Source organism: Nanorana parkeri, unplaced genomic scaffold (assembly GCF_000935625.1).
Source record: "Nanorana parkeri isolate BGI_ZX_2015 unplaced genomic scaffold, ASM93562v1 scaffold208, whole genome shotgun sequence".
Classification (NCBI taxonomy): domain Eukaryota; kingdom Metazoa; phylum Chordata; class Amphibia; order Anura; family Dicroglossidae; genus Nanorana; species Nanorana parkeri.
In genome coordinates this window covers 401872-422656 of record NW_017306476.1, presented here as the reverse complement: position 1 = coordinate 422656, position 20785 = coordinate 401872, and the positions used below count along the sequence as shown (strand labels likewise).

The window sequence follows — 20785 nt, the reverse complement described above, 5'->3', positions numbered from 1 at the left end:
GAAGGCATAGGCTTCGACTCGACTAAGCCGAAGTGACAGCCGAAGCAGGGAGAACAACCTACCAAAGGCCGGCCGTTCGCCCTGCAAATGACAACTGGGTGGAGCCAGCCGTGATCTCACGGCTATCTCCGCCCAGTTGTAATGACAGATCAGCATCCCCAAATGACCTGGGGACGCTGATCTGTCACTCAAGAATAACAACTGGGCGGAACAGGCCGTAAAGTCACGGCCGGCTCCGCCCAGTATTAATTCATTGGCCGGGACCTGCTAGAAGACTCTACCGAGCAGAATAGCTGAGCTGAATGGTGCTCAGCTGCATTCGGCTATTCACTCAATGCCGTTGGATGGGCTGAGTCGAAGTCCCTCTGCATAGCATGTTTGGCTGACCGAAGGCAGCTGTACAGAGCCGATGTACGGCTGAAATAACCCTGTAAGTGTGTGTGTCACAAGACCTGCTGGCAAAAATAACAAATGCTTTGGCAGGTAAAAGAGTAAACATATATTTTTTTAAGTGTGTTTTTATTTTACACATAGCCGTTTGACTGGCGTTCCACTTTAAGCTGTTTTAATGGGCCATACCACAAAGGCCTATGATATTAGTGAGTGATAAAACCATCACCCTTTATTCATATAGCAGGTCCATACACTTTTTATTGTGTGTCGTCCACAAGGAACAAAAAGAACATTTCCAACCCACCAGATGTGTCAGATTGTTGCACAGGGACTGGAAAATTATTTCTGTACTATGACAGCTTTAGGGCTTCTAAAAAGGAGAACATTTCAGGACAGAAATATGGAAGCTGCCATTACCGCTCTGGTGATGTCATCTACAGTACATTCTTGCTTTACTATCCAATTAATCACTAAACTAGATTCACCGGTGTGAACATGCAGCTTGAAATGCACATGCCTTTTCCAGGCCAGTTACTTACCAAGTAGCAAAGGAAGGATCAAGAAGGCAGTTGTTAAGCATGTACAAGGCAGTACTCATATTGCTATCCTGACATGCTTTTATCATATGTCATTTTAGGAAAAATCAGTACTGCGCATAGCAGGAGAGCTTCACACTAAAATCCTGCTTACTATTCTCTCATGTATAAATAATGTGCTTAAATAAATTTAGAATGTTCCGTTCCTTCTCTATTAGGCTGCTCCACTGAGTCAGAAAAATGTCCCAGCTGTGGAGTCCAGAAACTACAAATAAAATTTTCACAGGCATTTACCAATCAAAAGCTGTAAAAACAACTGATGTGTAATGATCATGAGCACTTTATTTGTCCAAAGTGACCAAAATAAATGCTAGTTTACTAAAAAAAAAGTACATACTTTAGCCCCTTTTTTGAAGTAAAAACAAATATAACCTTGGACCTGTCAACATCTTAAAATATTTCCAGTTCTTCTAACATCTCTTAGATGAGGTCACTCTTCTGCTGCAAATTTCTTTGACAACACCCTACCACCCAGATTTGCCGTGGCCTTGGCCTGGTCTGAGGGAAACCATATAGGTGTTTCCAGGAAGGTCTGGAATTTAGGCATGGCAGTGGGCGTAATCCTAAAATAAAATACTTGTGCTGTCAGGTCAAGTTGTCAAATGTGGTCCAAACCGTCGCAAGTAAGACGGTTGGTAGACCACATCCTCTTCTGTTGACTGGCTGCCAAAATGTTAGTATTTCTTTGTGAAGTGGCCATGAAGTAAGAAGGCTGAGAATCACAGTTCCTTGACAGGGAAAGAAAAACTTTGCTATATGACAGTCGTTCTTATCTGAATCACTGGTGAGAGCTTCTACAAAAATGTTTAACATGAGAACACTACTTGAAAATGTGATATCCCTAGATCAGTGGTTCTCAACCTTTCTAGGGCCGGGACCCCTTGGTAACATTTGCCAAGTTGTGGTGACCCCCAATGGTAAAATTTAGGGATGACGTGGCTGCTGCAGCGACATCTGGCAGCGTGGCAGGAGAACTGACACTGCTGCGCTAGGAGAGGGCTGAGGAGGACACACAGCGACCCACAGTTTAAGAGCCACTGCTTAAACATCCGGGGGGGGGGATATTTTTTTTTTTTTTCCTCTGATTTACGATGTCTGAGTTACGATGCTCCTATGACTGCCTGGAACTATCAAAAGGATGTTAGACACCAATCATATTAATTCATAAAGTGTTTTGCGCTCCCCCACCATGCTGCTACCGCTTGTGGGCCACTGCACGTTTGTTTGCATTGTAGACAAAGACCAGCTTTTTTTCTCAGGATGGAAATGTGGGATATTGGTAAACATTATTATTTGTTATTATGCTAATGTTTACCAATCCACTTCACTGTAAAACTGAATTAGAAATGCACAAGAGCACCACTGAACTCAGTGCAGTCCTGAGTGCTGGGAAAAAGGAGAACAAGGACTGTGGGTTTTTTTTTTTTGTAGGATGCATCTCCTGCAGTGGAAAACTGAATTGGAAGTGTGCTCTTCCAAGTTCAGTGAATGTCCAGCACAAAGGGGAGACATCGGGGGTCTAATTATGTGTACTGTAACCAGGGGCTTGGTCCCCTATTGACCGTACTTGAGTAAATTAACAAAAAAACTTGAAAAAAATGAATGGGTTTTCAACATACCGTAACATGTCTAAATGAAAACACACATGTTTTTCTAACTACTGTGATATTGGGGAGCTCACAGAGCACTCGCACAGCGGGTTTTTCAAAACAGAGTCTTTATTTTCTTTCAAAACGGTAGATAGTCACAAAATCCAACATAAACAGCTTGCTGTAGCATATGACAGATAAGGGCTCACCAATCCTTGAGTTGTCCCAAGCGCTCACGGTGTCCCAGTCTTTTAATAAGTCTCTCTTGCAGCACTGCTGCTCCGGCCTCAATCTTCAGGGCCACTGTCTGGTTCCTCCAGACAACCGCAATAACATGCCAATCCTCCCAATATGTTTCACGAACCTGCAGCTCCCTGCTGCACTGGCCACCACACTGACTCCTGGGTGGAGTTCTCTGGACTCACAGGTGGGGCCCTGAACAAATCCCAGCACCCTCTTCATGAGGGATTTACACAGGTGCATAATCACTATTAAGGCATGGACCCATGGAATGGAGATTTCGTCCCACCCAGAGCTCTAAGAAAACTCCTGGCTCCAGGATCCCAACTAGGATCCAGAAAACAAGGAAAGGACTGAAAAGGCAGTTCTTTCCTGGTAAAAGTAATTTATTCCTGGAGCCACTCAGCCCCGCTGGCTGAGAATCCTGGGTCACTTTGAGGCCACATAACACAGTGGTATTGCTACGCAATGCCACACTACTTTGCATTGTGGTGTTCTTCAATGCATATGTCTTTGGGGTGCCATTCAAAATGAATGGCAATGCATGTTACATGTGTTACCATATGTTGCAATACCGCATGTGGTAATACATGTGTTACCACAAACAGAAGTTTGATTGGGCTTACTAGACCCTTTTTTTTACAAGGCAGTACACAGCACATGTATGTTTTTTAAGTGCTGCGGTGCAGGTGCATTGCCCACTACTGTATTAGATGGTTGGGGTGCCCAAATAATCAAATGGCACCGCAAAGCACAATGGTACATGTTTTACTGTGCATTTCACTAACATGCAGTAAAACATGACTTAACACGTGTTAATGCAACACACAAGTGTGAATTGGCCATTAGGGGACCATTTAGGACAACATTAGAGTGTGTGTGTAGGGGGGTCACTGGAAATCAGTGGGTAGGTGGAGGTTTCTTTTTGGAGAGACTGAAACTTTGCTTTAAATAGGAAAAATGATGTGCGCATTATTTTGTACTTTAACACGGACGGCTTTAAGGCAGCCCATTTTGTTTTTAATAGAGTGACAGCACAATGCATGTAAAATCAGACATGCATCTTTTGAATGCGGCACACCACAACACACAGACGGTTCCCATCTGTGCATTGTTGTGAGCTGAAAAGCATGTGTTGAAATGCTTTGGCAAGATTCATTGGGGTGCAGTTCAAAATGATTGACACTGAAACTCACCGCACTACAGATTGTAAATTACTGCAATGCATAGGTGTGAAACCAGCCTTAAGGTTTTTAGCTTAAATTTATGTCAAGTATAACCATTTGTTGGACTATATGTAAACATTAAGCCACTTATATACAGTATTGCGTTCCTTCATTTTACACAAAAATGCACAATTTTAGTTTTACAAACATTTTTCTATTAACGTTAATACAGTTTTATCTTTAGATTTAGTAAGAATTTTTGAAGTTATGTTTTATTTGTGTGAGCTAATAATGATTTTAGTGCATTTTTATTGAAAATAGAGTTTTGATAAACATTTGCGCAACTATAGTGGGAGGTGCAAAAACAGTAGCACCACCTTTTATTCTACAGGCCCTGTGCTTTCAGAAAATATCTGGTATGGGGCAGTCTTTTCAAACTTTCAGAGCTACAAGGGAATAACAGCAAAAAAGTGAAAACAAAAATAGCAATAATGATCTGTCCACTTAAAGTGAAAAATATGAGGTTGGGCCCAGCAGCAAAGGGGTTAAAACCAGTGTATACTCTAACAGCTTGCGTTAGTTTGTATCCCAAACAAAATGTTTTTAAAAATATAATTCTGTTTTCACTTTTCTTTATGCTTTTTATAATCTCATTGTTGCTGATCTCTTCCAACATCTACCAGACACTTCTAGTCTACATGCATTCGCTCTAACGCTAGCTGCACATCATTGTTTAGGACTGGCCTCTTAATAACGATGGACCATGCCTGTACAATGTGTGTTGCCCCAAACACATTTAGTCTCCACCTGCACCGCATAAGACAGTGTCATAACGTGGGAGAGCAAATGAGAGACAGTTGTCACCTCACACCAGGAAGTGCCTGCACAAGGACTTAATGGCCAGATCACTAGGGATTATTTTAAATAAAAGCTGATGATTAAAGATTGAAAACAACTTTTACATTGACTTTAACATGATAAAACATATGTGACTGTGTTTACATCAGTTTTAATGAATTAGCATGTCATAACAAATACTGGCTGCTAATATCTTAAAGGGAACGTTTGGTGTTTCTATGGACGTTCAATTATTGACATATTCTTAAAGTTTATGTAAAACCAAAAGTTTGTTTTTAAATGTTGGATACAGAAACGGAATGGTTGAAGGGATCCTGGTGCTAAAGTAAAAAATAAATTCCAACATAGCATAGCAAGTAAAAGAAGAATGTGAATATTTCCATTCCCTCCCACTCATACTGCCAAACACTGCTCCGTTCATGAGAAATGTAACCCTGACGTCTGCTGGGAAAGCAACACTTCTTGGATTGTCAATTTCTTGGGTCTTCTTCAGCTCTGAAATTCACTACTCTGCTACTGAAGTGATGTGGAGGTCAGTAGGAGGATCCAAGAGATCTGAAAGGACACAGGAGTTTGACACTCCTGAAAGAGTTGGCTTCCTAGCAAACTTTGGGGGATAGTTGCCCAAGATAACAGAGGGACCTTTGCCGACATGAACAGTGGAAAAGGTAAGTGTTTATAGGTTTCTTTTACAAGTATGTCTTGCCTTAAATATTTTAGTATAGCAATATGATCACTTTAAAGTGACAGTAAACTCCTAAAGGACAGTTAAATCATAGAAATACATTCAAGTACACTAACTATTAACACAAATTTAACTTATTTGTGTATCACTCAGCTGTAGATCCTCAAATCATCTCTTAATTCATGCTGACACTGCCCTTCCTTCTGCAGGGTGGTTACTTTTGTTACCCTTGGTCCCTGTGTATGTTGTAAAGTAGCTACTACTCGAAACTCACTGCCGTGATGGACTAAATTCTCGATACAAATTAGTAAACTAAATGTTAGATTGTAGTCCATCATGGGAGTGAGTTTGGAGCGGTAGCTACTTTATAACACACACATGGACCATGGAAAACAAAAGTAGCCACCCTCAAGAAAAAAGGACAGTGTCAGCATGAATTCAGAGATGATTTGAGCCTTGTGATACACAAATAAGATACATTTGTGTTAATAGTTAAGGTACTTGAATGCATTTTTAAGGTTTAATTCCAGAGTTTAGAGTCACTTTAAATACTGTTATATGGAAGAATCTACATATTCCAACTAAACTGTTTATAACTGGGATGCATCACCTTACATGTTAGGTACTAGAAGTTCTCTAAGTCCTTTCCTACTGGTCTCACTAGCTTCTAAGCATGCATAACAGTATTAAATAACATAGCATTGAAGTAATGAGTACAGGGCCTCTAATATGTAATATTGTTACGCACAATCAGAAGCTGGAAAATCATGTAAGAGATCAACCAGTTGCCAAGACAGCAATTGTCAGGCATCAGGTGACTTCTTATCCTTGATGTTCTATATGAAGTGTCAGATTTAAACAAATTAAGTTATGATAAATAATTAGACAAATATATATCCTTATAAGTAAGCCTTCCTGGTTTATTAAGGTAAAACTGAATATTCAGATTTCTGCAGAAACCCGGTGATGGCTGGATTGGGGCTGCAATTCATAGAAGGACTAAAGCTTTGGGGGGAATAATTTAGGATGAATGCATCAAGGGATTGTTTGTATCACACAGGAAAGTACTCATGAGAGAAGAAGGCCTTAAAGTGCAAGTTAGAAATATACCCTAATGGCTGTGTAATAAATGAAGTAAGAGATCCATTAGGGAATCGTTTTAAAGTGAAATGTGAGGGAACATCTCCAGGGAAATACTTTTTTGAACACACTAGAGATTGGTATTAGAACTATAAAGTAGAAAGCAAAGCAGGCAAGTTTGTTAAGTTCCACATAAGGTAAAAAAAATATTAGCTTGTAAGAACAATCAATGTAAACAGCAGCTCATATGTGTGTGTTTTTTCCTTCAATTGTGACAATGACCCTTCCCTTCACCATGGTTCACTCAGAACCCATATTGAAGTTTATGTAAAAAAAAGATTTATCTTATATATCGTTTTTTTGTGTGATATTTTTTCATCTCAGTGCATGTGAAAATCACATCTGACTCTTACATAACCACATAATGTATAACTTCCACATTGGTGGAGGGGAAGTTCCAGTTCTTAGGAAGAACACATTGTTAAACCTCTAGGTGTCTTGCTGCACAGGCAAACAATTTGGTGTATAGAGTTGGATAAAATATCAGGCACACTTTTGCTAGTTTTGAATAATTTGTACTTCCACTATGACAAGATGAAAAGCTTATAACAATCAGATAGAATAGACCTTTGATTTCTAAAGTATGGGATTTTTCCACACTGCTGCCGGTTCCGTACCAGCCTGAAGTGAATAGCCGAACAGTGTTCGGCTCACTTCACTTCAGATCGGTCATTCACTCGGCTGCCCTCGGCAGCTTAGTGAATAGACCCCTTAGTGGCTTTGCCATACTGGAGGGTGTTGATGTGTGCAGCCTTCAAAATTAATCTGAAATCTGAATCAGTTTTTGACAGACAGAGTGCATACTTGTATATCAGGCTACATAGATACTCTGGGGTTGATTTACTAACCTTATAAACACACCACGAACGTGTATACACCTCTGCAGTGTGTTCCCTCCCAGCATGATCTATGGGTGGAATCTAAACACCTTTGTAATGTGTACACACCCAGCAGGTGTGTTGTGCAAAGCCCTGAAGGAATTCCAAGGTGATGTTGGGTAAATTAGCTCTATGTTGTGTTGCTTGCGTTGATGAATGCAAGGAATGTAAATGCATGAGCTAACCATTTTTGTCTAAACTGTGAAGCAGCATTATATATGCATCATGTGCATGATTTCTCCATATATGGCATTAGTGGAAATATGCTTTTAGAGACTTTTTGGTTGATAAATACATTTTGCTGTGTGAAAATCACACAAACCTGGTGTGTGTGTGTGTTTAGGTTAGTAAATCACCCCCTCTGTATCATGCTGTCCAGCGGATGACATTGCACATTAATGTGAGAAAACATATTGCCAGGAATTCAGAAATCTCTCTCCCGTCCATGCAACAAATGGCGCAACTTGCGACAGATTCATGTAACAGTCAGTAAGTTGTATATGAATCACTTGCAGAACTGCCTCAGAATGTTATCTGCGACACAATACTTGCACGTGCAATTTACTCCATCATGGAAAACGTCTTATTTACCTCAACGTTTCTTATCATATGAAATGTCTTAATGATTTTGTCAAAGCCTTAGCACCAGAATGTGTTAGTGTCACACATAAGCGCTACCTGACCTTGAAACATGCATCAGATATAGCAAGAAAACTGTTGCCCGGCTTTCATGAATTTGGCAGAGAACTTTTTATTGTGGCCATAACACCAGAGCAGTTTTTCAGATGCTTTATTGAATTGCCCCCAATATTATTTGTTCTGCTGTAGTCTGTTTTGGAATATAGCAGCCATTTTAGAGTAGCCAGATTCCAGAGTGAATACTAGTTCTCTAGCATTGTTGAATGAGAAGTACCACATGTGCATTTTTCATTGATGTATTCTTATTTTAAATTTGCATTGAACTTTACAAATCACTTTAAAAAAAAATCTGTCATCATCTTAAAAATGTGTAAACAAACACAGCACTGTAAAATATGTGTAACATTTACCAGTATGGCCTCTGGTGACTGGAATATTTACTCTCTTGCTAAGCTAGACTCACTGAACGGACACACTAGTGATGTATTGGACTGGGAGGAACCATAGCAAGGAATGCAGGCATCCGATACACCAGAAAGTGTTAAATTCTGAAGATTCTACTGCTGCTTCTAGCTCTAAAAAGAGAGCAAAGAATTATTATTGTTGCCTGGGGTACAAAATATTATTAAGGCTACATTCATACTATGTGTGAATGTGCAATTTGAGATTCCTGCAGCAGGAATCCCAAATCCCCCATTTAGATGCGGTTGCTGTTACTCGTTCAAGTTAATCACCTGTAAGCAGCAGTTTGCATGTATTGTATGTCATACGATTACATGCGGTTTGGAACAGATAACTACCATGCATCCAGGGACAGTGATCTATTCCAAAACCTAATATCGCTTACAGATGTGGCCGCTGTCACCCGGTCATTATGTTGAACAGGTGATAACGGCCACATATAAATGGGAGATTTGGGATTCCTGCTGCAGGAAACTGTAAGTTCCTACCACAGGAATCTAAATTGCACATTTGTGCACAGTATGAATGTAGCCTAATTATCAAGAGTTATTAACAATATTCCCCACAGGCAGCAATATAATAAGTTATAATTAAATCTTCCGTACTGGGGTTGGCCTGTGCAGACCGCACTATAAATTAATTATCAGGAGCCACACCTCCCTATATTACTCCTCAGACAAAGTGGTGAAATAGTCCCCTCTATCCCCGAATCCTATCAGTTTAACAGGGGGCCAGGGGAGAGAGGGGACTGTTTCATCATCATCCTTGGTCTGCAAGTGGGATCATCCTTGGCCTGCAGGTGTATCAGCGGTGGCCCTGCCTTACACCTTATACCTCCAAAGATCTATTGCATTGTTATAAATTCAGAGACATCATAGATGTAGTGAAGTGCAGTAAGGGCACAAACAATTTCATTTAAACATATTCCTCAGTAGGCATAACGGATTTAAATATGCCATCTATGTACCAAATGCCTTTGTGAACCTAGACATTAACATGAAAAAGAAGCAGTGACATCATCATCGTACTGCACATAGCCTGTGTAGAGAGTGGAGCTATGGGAGAGATCCAGCAGGATCCAGCAACTTCAGGCTGTCTGCAGAAAAATACAGGAGGGGGTGGAGACAAGACAAGTCACCCTGCACAAGTTGAAAAATCAGCAATGACTGGTCTTTATTACAAGAAGCTCCTGCACAAAGGCAAAGTTTTACACTGTAAATATGCATGCAAAGTACACCAACATTCAAGTAAGAATATACATGACTCTTGTATTTACACGATATGTGCTTATCCCAGAGTACAACTGTAAGATATCAGTATATGTAAAAAAAAAGCTGTTATGATGCCCCAGAAAAACTGGAACCCTGCCCCTCAAAAGACCTACATTAGATGTAAACACAATAACCTCTTTTGCACCCACAGTGCACTGGATTATATGACTCACAAATCTTAGAAATACCTTTATTCAAAATAAAGAACAACATACCCCTCTTTCTTATTTAGCTTATTTAGTTTACAACAGTAATACGTTTACATTGAGCCAATTGGTGTCTATAAGTAGTTTTTATAAAGGAGGGGGGAAATTCCTGTGACCTACTGTTCACGTACCTGCTTTGGTCTGAAGAACATATGATGTATCAACATGCACAGGTGGCCTATTTGGTTACGTGAATACCAAACCTTGTGTCTGATGAATCAGACACATTATTCTGGGAATGTTTTGTTAAAATTATTTTTCTGAAAAGAAAAAATATTTATTTGGGTTAGTTAATGTCATCTTAGTGAAACAGGTGGTGGGAGTTGGTCAAACAAATAGTGTCGTTTTTCAAATAAATACCTTGTTTTAAAAAGTTTAGTTGTAATTGCTTTTTACAGTACTAAAAATGAGTTAAAGTAGTATTAAACTCTCAAATTTTCTTTCTGTGTGTTTGTGGAGACACACACAGCTTACTAGCACATGCAAGAGTGACTGCATAATACTCTGCTTGACAAAGGAGTCACTCTAAAACAGGAAGTCAGAACCAGTGCTCAGAGGGACAGGTGATTCTGCAGGAAACTAAGACTTTTAAACAACAAGAAGCAGCATCCATTGGTAATTATTTCATCAACATTTGAAATAGCTTAAACCCATTTTGACTGTAATATCACTTTAATGTGACAAGTTGGAGAGAGATTCCTAGTATGATTACCTGTTTGATCTGGACATGAATAATGAAGGGTTAAAATGTTTTGCGCTAATCATGTAAATTTTCTGGGCTTTTTCTTTTTTTTTTATTTGGGTTATATCTCTTAAAATATTCCTGCCTATGTGTTGCCTACTTCTTCTAAAGGTAAGAATTACCACAGCCTAATTTAATTCACCTAATTGCCTAATTATATTTGTTTACATCTGTTGCTTTGTGTTTCAGCCAGATCTCGGTATGCCACATTGGATGTAGGACCACCCAGTTTCTATCAATAACATCTGGATGAAACCAACACTTTGCAAGTGGGGGAGCAAAACTGGCCACAGTGAGTGTTCATAGACTACCTTCAGTAACAGTTACCCTTCTGTGGTCTGCTGCATATTTATAGTCATGTCCAATATATTAAAGCTCGTTAATGAATTTTAGAACAATATACATACGAAATGTGTCAGAACGAGAGTTTGACTACAGTTTCTATAACCTATGAAATGGGTTTTAGTTCATAGTGAGTAGCTATATTATTCTTTATGTTGTAAAAGTTTCAGTTTGATAACATGTCTCATTTCTGAGCTAATATGTGTAATATCTTCAAGTCATAAATTTCAGTATGAACACTGATTTTACATTTTCCAAGTATGTTATATTTGACTGAACTGACCTTTAAGGGTATATTTTTTTTACAGCTATGACATCACTGCTTGCTGCCAATCAGCACATTTAAAGACAAGTTTTCAGGCATTTACATGAACGGTGCTTGTATTATATTATCAAAAATATATGGATTTTCTTTGAATTTGGGCCATAAAACTGAGCAAAGTTTAACATATGTTTGTGTTGACTGTGACCAGTCAAAGCTGCTGTTCGTTTACATCAGATTACCCCAGATCCGACACAATAAGGTCCGCCGAAATGGGACTCTGTTCCGTTTGTTTTTCTGGATGTGGCCAGAGTCAGGGCTAATCAGATAGAAACGGACGCACGATCAGATCCACCTGAAAAACTGACAGGAGGACCTGATTAGAATGCCCGTGTGAAAGGGGTCCTAGGGTGCAGTGATGTGAGTTTATGAACACACCTTGCCTCCTTCTTGTCAATGCCAAATTGCAATCACACCTTGCTCTTGTATGTGACATTTCATCAATGATCATGAATCTTAATTCACTGTTTTTATGACCCATTTCAGGAAAGTGCCTTGAAACTGGTAAGTTAGGTTGGCACTGTCTTTATCAAATAGAGGCAGTCATGATTCTGATGTTCCTGTGTACATAATCGTTACTGATTTAATGCAAAATAAAATAATTTTTGTATCTATACCTGTGCACTATCCCTACAGGTCTGACAATAGTCTGTGCATGTGTGTGTGTAAACTCTATCCATACTATTGCCTTACATGTCAAACGCCTGCTCTATAGATCCAGAGCTGAGTGATCATGAACCGCTGACCAGTCAGTTCACAGTCTTCTTCCTGCAAAGAGCAGTGACAGGGGAGTCAGCAGACACATCTGGCTCTGGCTTTAGAGAGGCAGCTGTCAATCAGGCAGTTGGGTGGATCTCGACAATGTTGTTGTGATTTTTTCAGGCTTTGTGTGGCTGTTCGCTTAGTAAATGTACTCCTTTGACCCAAAAGAGGACTAAAGCCAAAAAAAGATTTGGCGTTAGTTTTAAAAAAAAAATGAAACTCAGTATGTGAACTGTACTGTTTTTTTAACCCTACATAGTGTCTGCTCATTGATCTTGGAGCATTGACCCAGCCTTTATTTTAGTAATCCCTCTGGGCCAGGCTATTCACACCTATGAAACTGCATGCACAATTAACAGTGAGGTCTGTGCATCCCTCATTTGGAACCAAATTCCTCCGTCTCTTTCCTCCTAACTACCAAAATTGTTATTCTGCACTCAAACCTTTATCTTATCTAATAATTATCTTGTGTGTTATTTTTTTTTTTAAAAAGCCAGTATAAAGGGAATGTAGTGGTTGAAAAACAATTCTTTGTTTAACCAATAATTTTTGGCATATAAATTCTTAATGGTTTGTATAACTGGGAGCATGGCAGGGGTGCGCCCCTTAAATATACTGTGCTAGAAGGTCTCTTTCACATTTCAGAAAGCTTGGCGCGTATGCCATCATAACCAATAGCGCTGGCACTACATAAAAAACACAGCAATGAAGGCAGTGCCATTAGCTATAATGGTATAAATCTACATATTTTGTACAGATTTAGATATATTTGGCTACACCAAAAAAGCACAGGTATGAACATGGCTGGAGTATTCTTGTGATTGAAGATGTTGAAACTTCCTTGTTTTCCCTCTGTGCCCTGCACTTAAGGTACTGCCACATCTTATTGGTTTGGGTATAATTTGGGTATAATTGTTTGGGTATGGGTATGGGTTTGGGTATAATTTAATATCTATAATAATGCATTTAATAAATAGGCAACTCTGACCAAGGTTTAATACCTGTTTCTTCATATGCATACTTTTCTTTTTGAAATTTTGACTGTAAGTGAAGGATTGAACATTTCATTGGTAAAAGGGTTGTGTAGCTGATTGGAGAAAAGGTTATGGCTGGAGGTGTGGTTGTAGAATATATTTAATAGTCACTGAGCAACAGAGCAAAGATGGCTTTTATCTTTGTTGTAACCAACATGCCATTATCTATACAATTTTCATGCATTTTTATGCACTTTTTTAATAGGGTTTGCTAATGAATCTAGCTCTAGTTTGGTAGATAGTCACCCTATTCTGCCCTCAATTATGGCAGATTTGTTCACATTTCACACTTCTGAGGCAAGTTAATGTTGTCGAAGAGATTTTATTATCTGTAAAATAAAATGCTGCATAAAACGGTCTTTGATTTTGTACATTCTTGTCAATATCTTTTATATAAGTCTTGTGCTCTGTAAATGTGAAACATGCAATATTTTCAGTATCAAAAACCTTTGTTTTGATGTAAGTAGAACAAAATATGTACTTTTAGATTGGAAATAATTTAAATTTAGCCTTTTATCCTAAAAAAACATGCCAATTTTCATCTTTGTGTTCAATGTAAATTTGACATTTCAAACCAGCTTATTTTTATCTTGATCTAGGTATTGTAATGTTGTGCTCAATCTCCAGGCACCCCTGAATGTTGATAGCCCCGAAATACAGCGAGCATTTTAAAGCATATATTGTTAATATAAGAAATTAGGCTAATGCTATGTGCCTTCAGTTTCTTAGTGCTATAACTATATTTAAAATGTTTAACAGCACTTAAAAAATAAATCAAACCTTATACAAACAAAATAGTAATTATATCTTTGTTGGTCAGCATTTATTAAAAAGGGTCAATCTACCCAACAGTGTAATTTTATATATAGGCAGACAAGGTAGTCAGACACTGGCTTCTTATGCAACCAAAAGCAAGATCTCCCTATATTGTACCCACATGTTTTCATATCCACCTGGGAGTTGTGAGTGTTCCTATCCACCTTTGCATATTTCAATACCTTTGCAGCATTTTAATACTACAGGCAAAGTGGGCTCCCTCTATAATGACTGCAGAAGATGTGTAGACCCAGGAGCTCAGAGGTCTGACCCAAGGGTGTTGCTAGACCTTGGGACCCGGGGCACATGTCCCAGATCTTCTACTAAGTGCCCAGGTCTCCTTTGAGATATGGAGATGATACATTCTATGCATTATACAGTTTTGGAACATTGTATAATTTACCTTACTTTTAATTAATCTATTAAATCAATCTGTCATTTTGATATGACATTACAGTTTTTAGACCAATGTGTTTTTATTCAGTTAAAAATAATAAATTACTCCTAGATTTTATCCAAAGTGGTCATCATGGCATCATGCCCCTGATATATTAGCACCTTAGAAACCACCCTGGTCTGATCAACAGTGTCCATAAAAGATGTAAGAAACCATCAATGTTTTAAATCTCTAGAATATTAGAGTTGGGTGTACTGACCCTTGAACCCTTTGACAATTTACAGTAAGATGACCTTTCAGTAGTTAATATACATGACTTACATGAGTTCTGCGACTAAGTAAGTGTGACTAAGTAAAGTGATGTGGCCTACAACTCAGCATTTCACCTGTTTAAAATGAGCTTTCTGAGGCCTCCTGTTTAAATGTATTCATCCCCACATACACTACCAAACTGTTGTCAGCGGGAGGTTAATCTCATTCTCACAGGCCCCAATCAAACCATTGTGCCTTTAGCATTATGATATAATCATTCTGGATGCCTCCATTTCCTTGCACATCATTCTTGTACATCATGAAGGATACTTATACCCCCTGTTATGTGTTGGAACATGTGCAAATTGTCTCTGATTCCCAGGAAAGTTCCTCCTTTTGAAAACGTCCCTGGATATTTAGCCTCCAGAAATGTACCTAGCAAATGAGCAATTGTACAATAAAAAAATAAACTGACTACGTAGCATACATGAATAGTGTGTATGCTGAGCAGCAGTATTTAAAGGCCTGCATTTGCTTTGAACTGGGGGACAAGATAATGCTATATTTAATATTAACGGACTCAAACCTCATTATCATCACAGTGATATCACCTTTTGTGATTATAGGCAATAAGCAACAATATACAGATTTAAGGTTTTATGAAGTAGCTGCCTGCAAAGTTCACAGCTTTGTTCTCACACAGACTTTTGAACAATATAAATAAGTACTTTGCTGATAAATTATATTGCACACAGGGACTTGAAACCCGGTAGGTTGCATCTCAGTAGTATCGGTGCACGTTACTGCAAAGCTTTATGCTTCAACATGGGCTGTTGTGTCTATAGGTAAGGTGCACAACTAAAATCTATGGAATCCTCGGCATTTTAACGCGCCATGTGCGCGCGTTGGTAGTATTTATCAAGCATCTGTATAACCTGCATACGTTTCCGCGCCAAGCGTATACGCGCACGCGCGCGCGCAATCGGCGTGTTTATGCATGGCGTGTTTGTGGCGTGTTTGTGAGGTTAGTAAATCAACCCCTATGATATTAATTTTAGTCAAAATGAATGGAGGTAGATCTGATTACTATTGTATCCATTAGTAATGATCACTGTAAGATTTTAAAATTATCATGTACTTTTAATTACTGTGGATAAGTCGATCAAAGTGTTAAACCTCAACACCCACATGTATTTTGTTTCCTTCCCCATCTACGGTATGACCTATATGTCTTTGTACTATTTTAGATGTTTAGCTATGATGTGCTTTTCACTGGTGAGGATAAATTGGTCCAGGTGTGAAACACACAACACCTACATATACTGTATTTTGCTTCTGTGGTGTCACAAATATGGCTCATAACAGTTTAGAACTATGATGAACCTTTCACTAGTGAGATTTAATTGGGCTAGGTGTGAAATACACACCTTCAAACATTTTCTTCCTATCTTCAACTATGAAATCACCATTATATGATCTACAGTTTTATCTATATCTTTCCAGTTGCACCACACAAACATTTTTGGTGGACAGAGTTTTATTGCTGCATTGCCACTCTCTTGTGATTTTAAAGTTATGCTTAAACACCTTCAACCACCAGCATCCTCTATGAGTCTACATTGTGCAAAATATTTTTTTGCTGAGTGCAGACATTCCTGATCAATTGCAATCAATAAGCTGATCTTTACATGTTCTGTAGTCTATGCACCACTGGCAGAGCATGGGTGATGGGAGGGCCAGCAGGGAGCTGTACATAGCTTCCTGAAAACATCACAGCACCCGGTGTCGGTGCACCTCTCGAGAGCCCTCATACATGATGTAAGCAGTGGACTAGCTTGTGGGAGGTGTTATGCAAATATCCGATTGCCCTAATGTGTGGATGCCAGTCTGGAGCAGTAAGCCTTAGCAGGCAGGCTGAATTTGCATGCAGACCACCCTAGGTAATGCCCACATGTAATGATGAGCTTCATAATTGAAATCCATTGAATGGAAGGGGTAGGTCAGGGCAGAAAGGCTGGGGAGGAAAGAGATAGATGACATTGGACATCCTTCAACAAATGAGGTGGGCTGTATCTGACTTGCTGTAGCTTTTAATGCACACTATAATAAACTTACAGTCTGCAGTGAAATCAGACTAAACAATTCCATTACTTGAGAGGAATCTGTACCAATGTACAAGACTGAAAGTTTAGTTTTAATTATTTTTTAATAAATACATAACTTGATAAAACTGTGTTTTTTTTATATCTGTCTGGAATTCATCTTTAGATATACTTTCAATATGCCTTGTTATTTGAAGAGCACGTTTGTCCCTTAATGATATACTGTATATTATACAAAAAAAAACCTCAAAACCCTTATTAGTCTACAGCTGCCTCTAATTCTTTTTTTTTTTATGGCTTTTTGTTTCTAACATAACTCCATTGTCTAATAACTTAAATAATAATTCTAATTATTGTCAGAAAAATAAGCAAACTTTGTTCTTTGTATCACACTTGTTATGGGAACTGGAGCAAATGACATCACTAACTGAGAAAAGACAAAAATAGATCATATGTCATCTAAAATATTGCCAAGAACAGCATGCAGTGAAGATCCAGCAAACATAAAATTATTAAATTACCTTGTCACATTGCTCTATTACTCACCCATGAAAGAGTTTAAGGCATTTATGTTGGAAAATATTGATTTCAATTGATATAAATCTTAAATATATTTAACCATAAAATTAAATTAGCATTATATTAGGGCACTGAAATATCAAACACATTTCCTCCAGATATTCTTGTATTTTTCTGATAATAATAATAATAATAATAATAATAATAGCATTTTTCGAATTATGTAAGTGCTGTAAAATGGTACATAATATTTATAGATCAGTGTTTCAAAATAGCTGCTGGCAGGATGAGCTTATTATAATAGACTTGCACTGCTGTTACTTGATTGTGAAAAATGTGTGGCTGCTGAAGAGAAATACGTGAATGCTTCCTGTAGTATTCATATATATATGGAAAGTCTAAAAGGGCACCGATTATAGTACATTTGTCATGGTTCACTAGTATATGATTTACACATAGATATGAGGTGATGCCCAATCCAGACCCACCTGAACTCAAGGGAAACAGTGACTTGCTGTGCTGGATGTTTTTGGCCAGTTGTATTTTTTGCTCCAGAAAAGCTAGAAATGATGTTGTCCACTCTCCTTCCCTGATAAGAATAGATATTCACGATTACACAAACTGTGTGTGTGTGATAATGGAATGATCTTCTAGAACAGATGATCTTTACCTATCTACCATTACAGACTCCCAATGGATTGCCCAGTATGTTCTTATTACCCTAGACTTTTGAAATTATCATCCTATTAGGTACCAGTATGGCTTCAAAAGATGTCAATAGCTTGGTTTTACTTTACGTATAAAAACCTAGAGATAGGTCAAGAAAAATGATAAGAGTTGTATCATATTTATTTATACACAAATGTCACTTTACAAGGTAGCTATAACTACTGAGATGTTTGCTGTTGTTTTGTGCATTGCAATCAAGGTACAACTAGCGCGCGCACGGGCAGGAAAGACCCGCTTGTTTCTACAGCCGTTAACGGCTGTTTCACATACAACCGATCAGCGGCTCTATAGCCGCCGATCGGTTGTATGGAGTGAATTTCAGGAGCCCCCCCCCCGATCGTGAGTGCCGCCATCTGACCCCTCACCTTTAATCCCGGGATCCGCTAGCCCATCTGCGGCCCGGGACCAGCTCGGGAGACACCTAATGTCTCCATAAAGAGGACCTGTCAGTGTACTTGTGCTATTATATAGGGGGATTGTATCCCCCTATGTAATAGCAATAACAATAAGTATATTCATTATAAGACATGTGCATACTCCAACCCGTTTTGTTAATAAAGCATCAAGATATCACGCAGTCTGGCTTATCGCAGAAAAGGAGGGTTTAGCTACATGTCGAGCTATACACAGGCCACAGGGCAAGGTGAAGTGGGTACAGAACAACCACCATATGCCAAGGATGCACTACAGAATATTGTGGCGAGACAAAATTGTTGAAATTCACCAGATATTCTTAGATATTTTTCTTGTCCTCCTGGCAAGGGTACTACAATTTAATATGAGCTTGCGTGCTTTTTAAAATACAACTCTCTGAAAACATTTGTGTAGATGCTGTTAAATACCTGGTTTATTAGTACCTAAATTTCCCAGGTGTATCCCTTTCACCTAAACATAAAATTTTACCGCCCCTTATACTGTACATACAATTTTCTAGATCAAAATAAAAAAAGAACACTGTGTGTCTCTTCTCACAGAGGTATTGCTCACAGTTAACAAATACCAGAGACACCCAATGTTGTATTTGAACATATAAACCTCATATATTATTTTTGCATGTGAAACTACAACCCATGGTGGTAAGATGGAAATCATATGTACAAAACTCCAATAATGTTCTGATTAAGTTACAAGACATAAAAATGGAAGGGAACTTTGTATTGGTAGATTTAGAGGTGGAGTAGCTAAATACCTTCAAATACCTAAATACCTTAAAATACCAACACATTGCTGGCCAGAGAGGGAACCAAAATAGTTGTGTGCACAAACTTGTGTGAGTTTGTGTTAAATATCTTACGATTTGTACTCTATCATTTTTGTTTCAGTTTCAATGGATGTTATTATAAATAAATACAGGGTGTTGCCTTTGGACTGGTGTGTGCACCAACATACACTTGTATTCATCTTGGGAATTGGGAGTTAACTTGGTTTCAGTGCACATATTACGCTCTGGCTTTATACGTGGATGATGTGCTGGTAGCCTGAAGAGGACCTTGTTGAAATGTATTGAGCGTTTAAAAGGCAATGCAGCTAGTATCTTGCGTACTGTAACCTTTTATGAAGAAAAGATACAGTTTTTGGATTAGGAGCTTTATCATGATGGGAAATATTAACACTATGACTTTTAGTAAACCAACAGCAGGGAATGCACTGGTACATGTGGATATTTCCCACCTCAGTTGATTAGGATTAAATGCAACTATATACAAGGACAGGATTTTCAAAAAGAAGTGATAGAAAGAGGAAATTCTAAAAGCAGACTGTGGTAGTGTTATAAATAAGTACTTTGGGTGGAATGTGGCTATCTCCTGTGTGGGGAAAGTAGGGGACAAAAAAAAAGCTGATGGGGAAAAGAGTCTTAGCAGTGTTGCCCACTGGAATATATTATAAAAATTGAATTAGCAAACACTGACATGCCCTTTAATTGGACCCAGCAGATGCACAAATATTTGGTCTATATCCTTTAATGACAGCTAGAATTTGAAGGATATACTAGTTAGGAGTGAGTTTCAGGCCTTGCATATGAGTTAAATTAGGAGCAATCAAAAACAAAGCATCTACAGATGTGCGGATATTCTATTTACAAATATGTAGAAGTAAAAGGACATTCTTTTTTAATTGTGATGGTTTTAAACAATTTAAGATTCATTCCTTTTTTAATTATCAGTCAAGAGGGGTTGTGTACCAGTTAATATGTCCCTGTAAGTTAATGTATATAGAAAAAACAAAAAGACAGTTTAAAGTTCAAATGCCTGAACATCTGAGAGATATTATCGCAAATAGCTCAAAAATTCAAGTGGCAACACATTTTTAAAAATATTATAATTCCTTAACAAGAAGCAGAATAAAAACCATATACCAGTTAAGCACTAGAGCTAGAATTGATAATTTTAATCAGTTTCTCCTTCTAAAAGAATGTTATTTAATCTATATGTGTGCCATGGGACCCAGGGTTTCCTGAAAAGGAAGGGTGTTGATTCTAGGATGTGGGTCCTGTGTGTAATTCCATTAGAAATAGATGTTTATAAAATGCCTATTTATGTTAACCTCTTGCCGTCCGCCCGTTAAGAAAAAACGGACGGACGGCAGACTCGCATCAGCGGGTTGCTGTCTCCAGACGGCATTTTTTTCCTGCTCGCGCGCGCCCC

At 38.4% G+C, this 20785-nt stretch overlaps 1 long non-coding RNA gene across 1 annotated transcript in view; it reads left to right on the top strand.

The window, feature by feature from the left end:
- The first annotated feature begins 11058 nt into the window (after positions 1-11058).
- LOC108786394 overlaps positions 11059-20785 on the top strand; it is a 55344-nt gene continuing 45617 nt past the window's right edge. The window contains exon 1 of the long non-coding RNA XR_001941197.1: positions 11059-11157. This is a non-coding gene — a long non-coding RNA (uncharacterized LOC108786394). The remainder of the gene's footprint in view (positions 11158-20785) is intronic.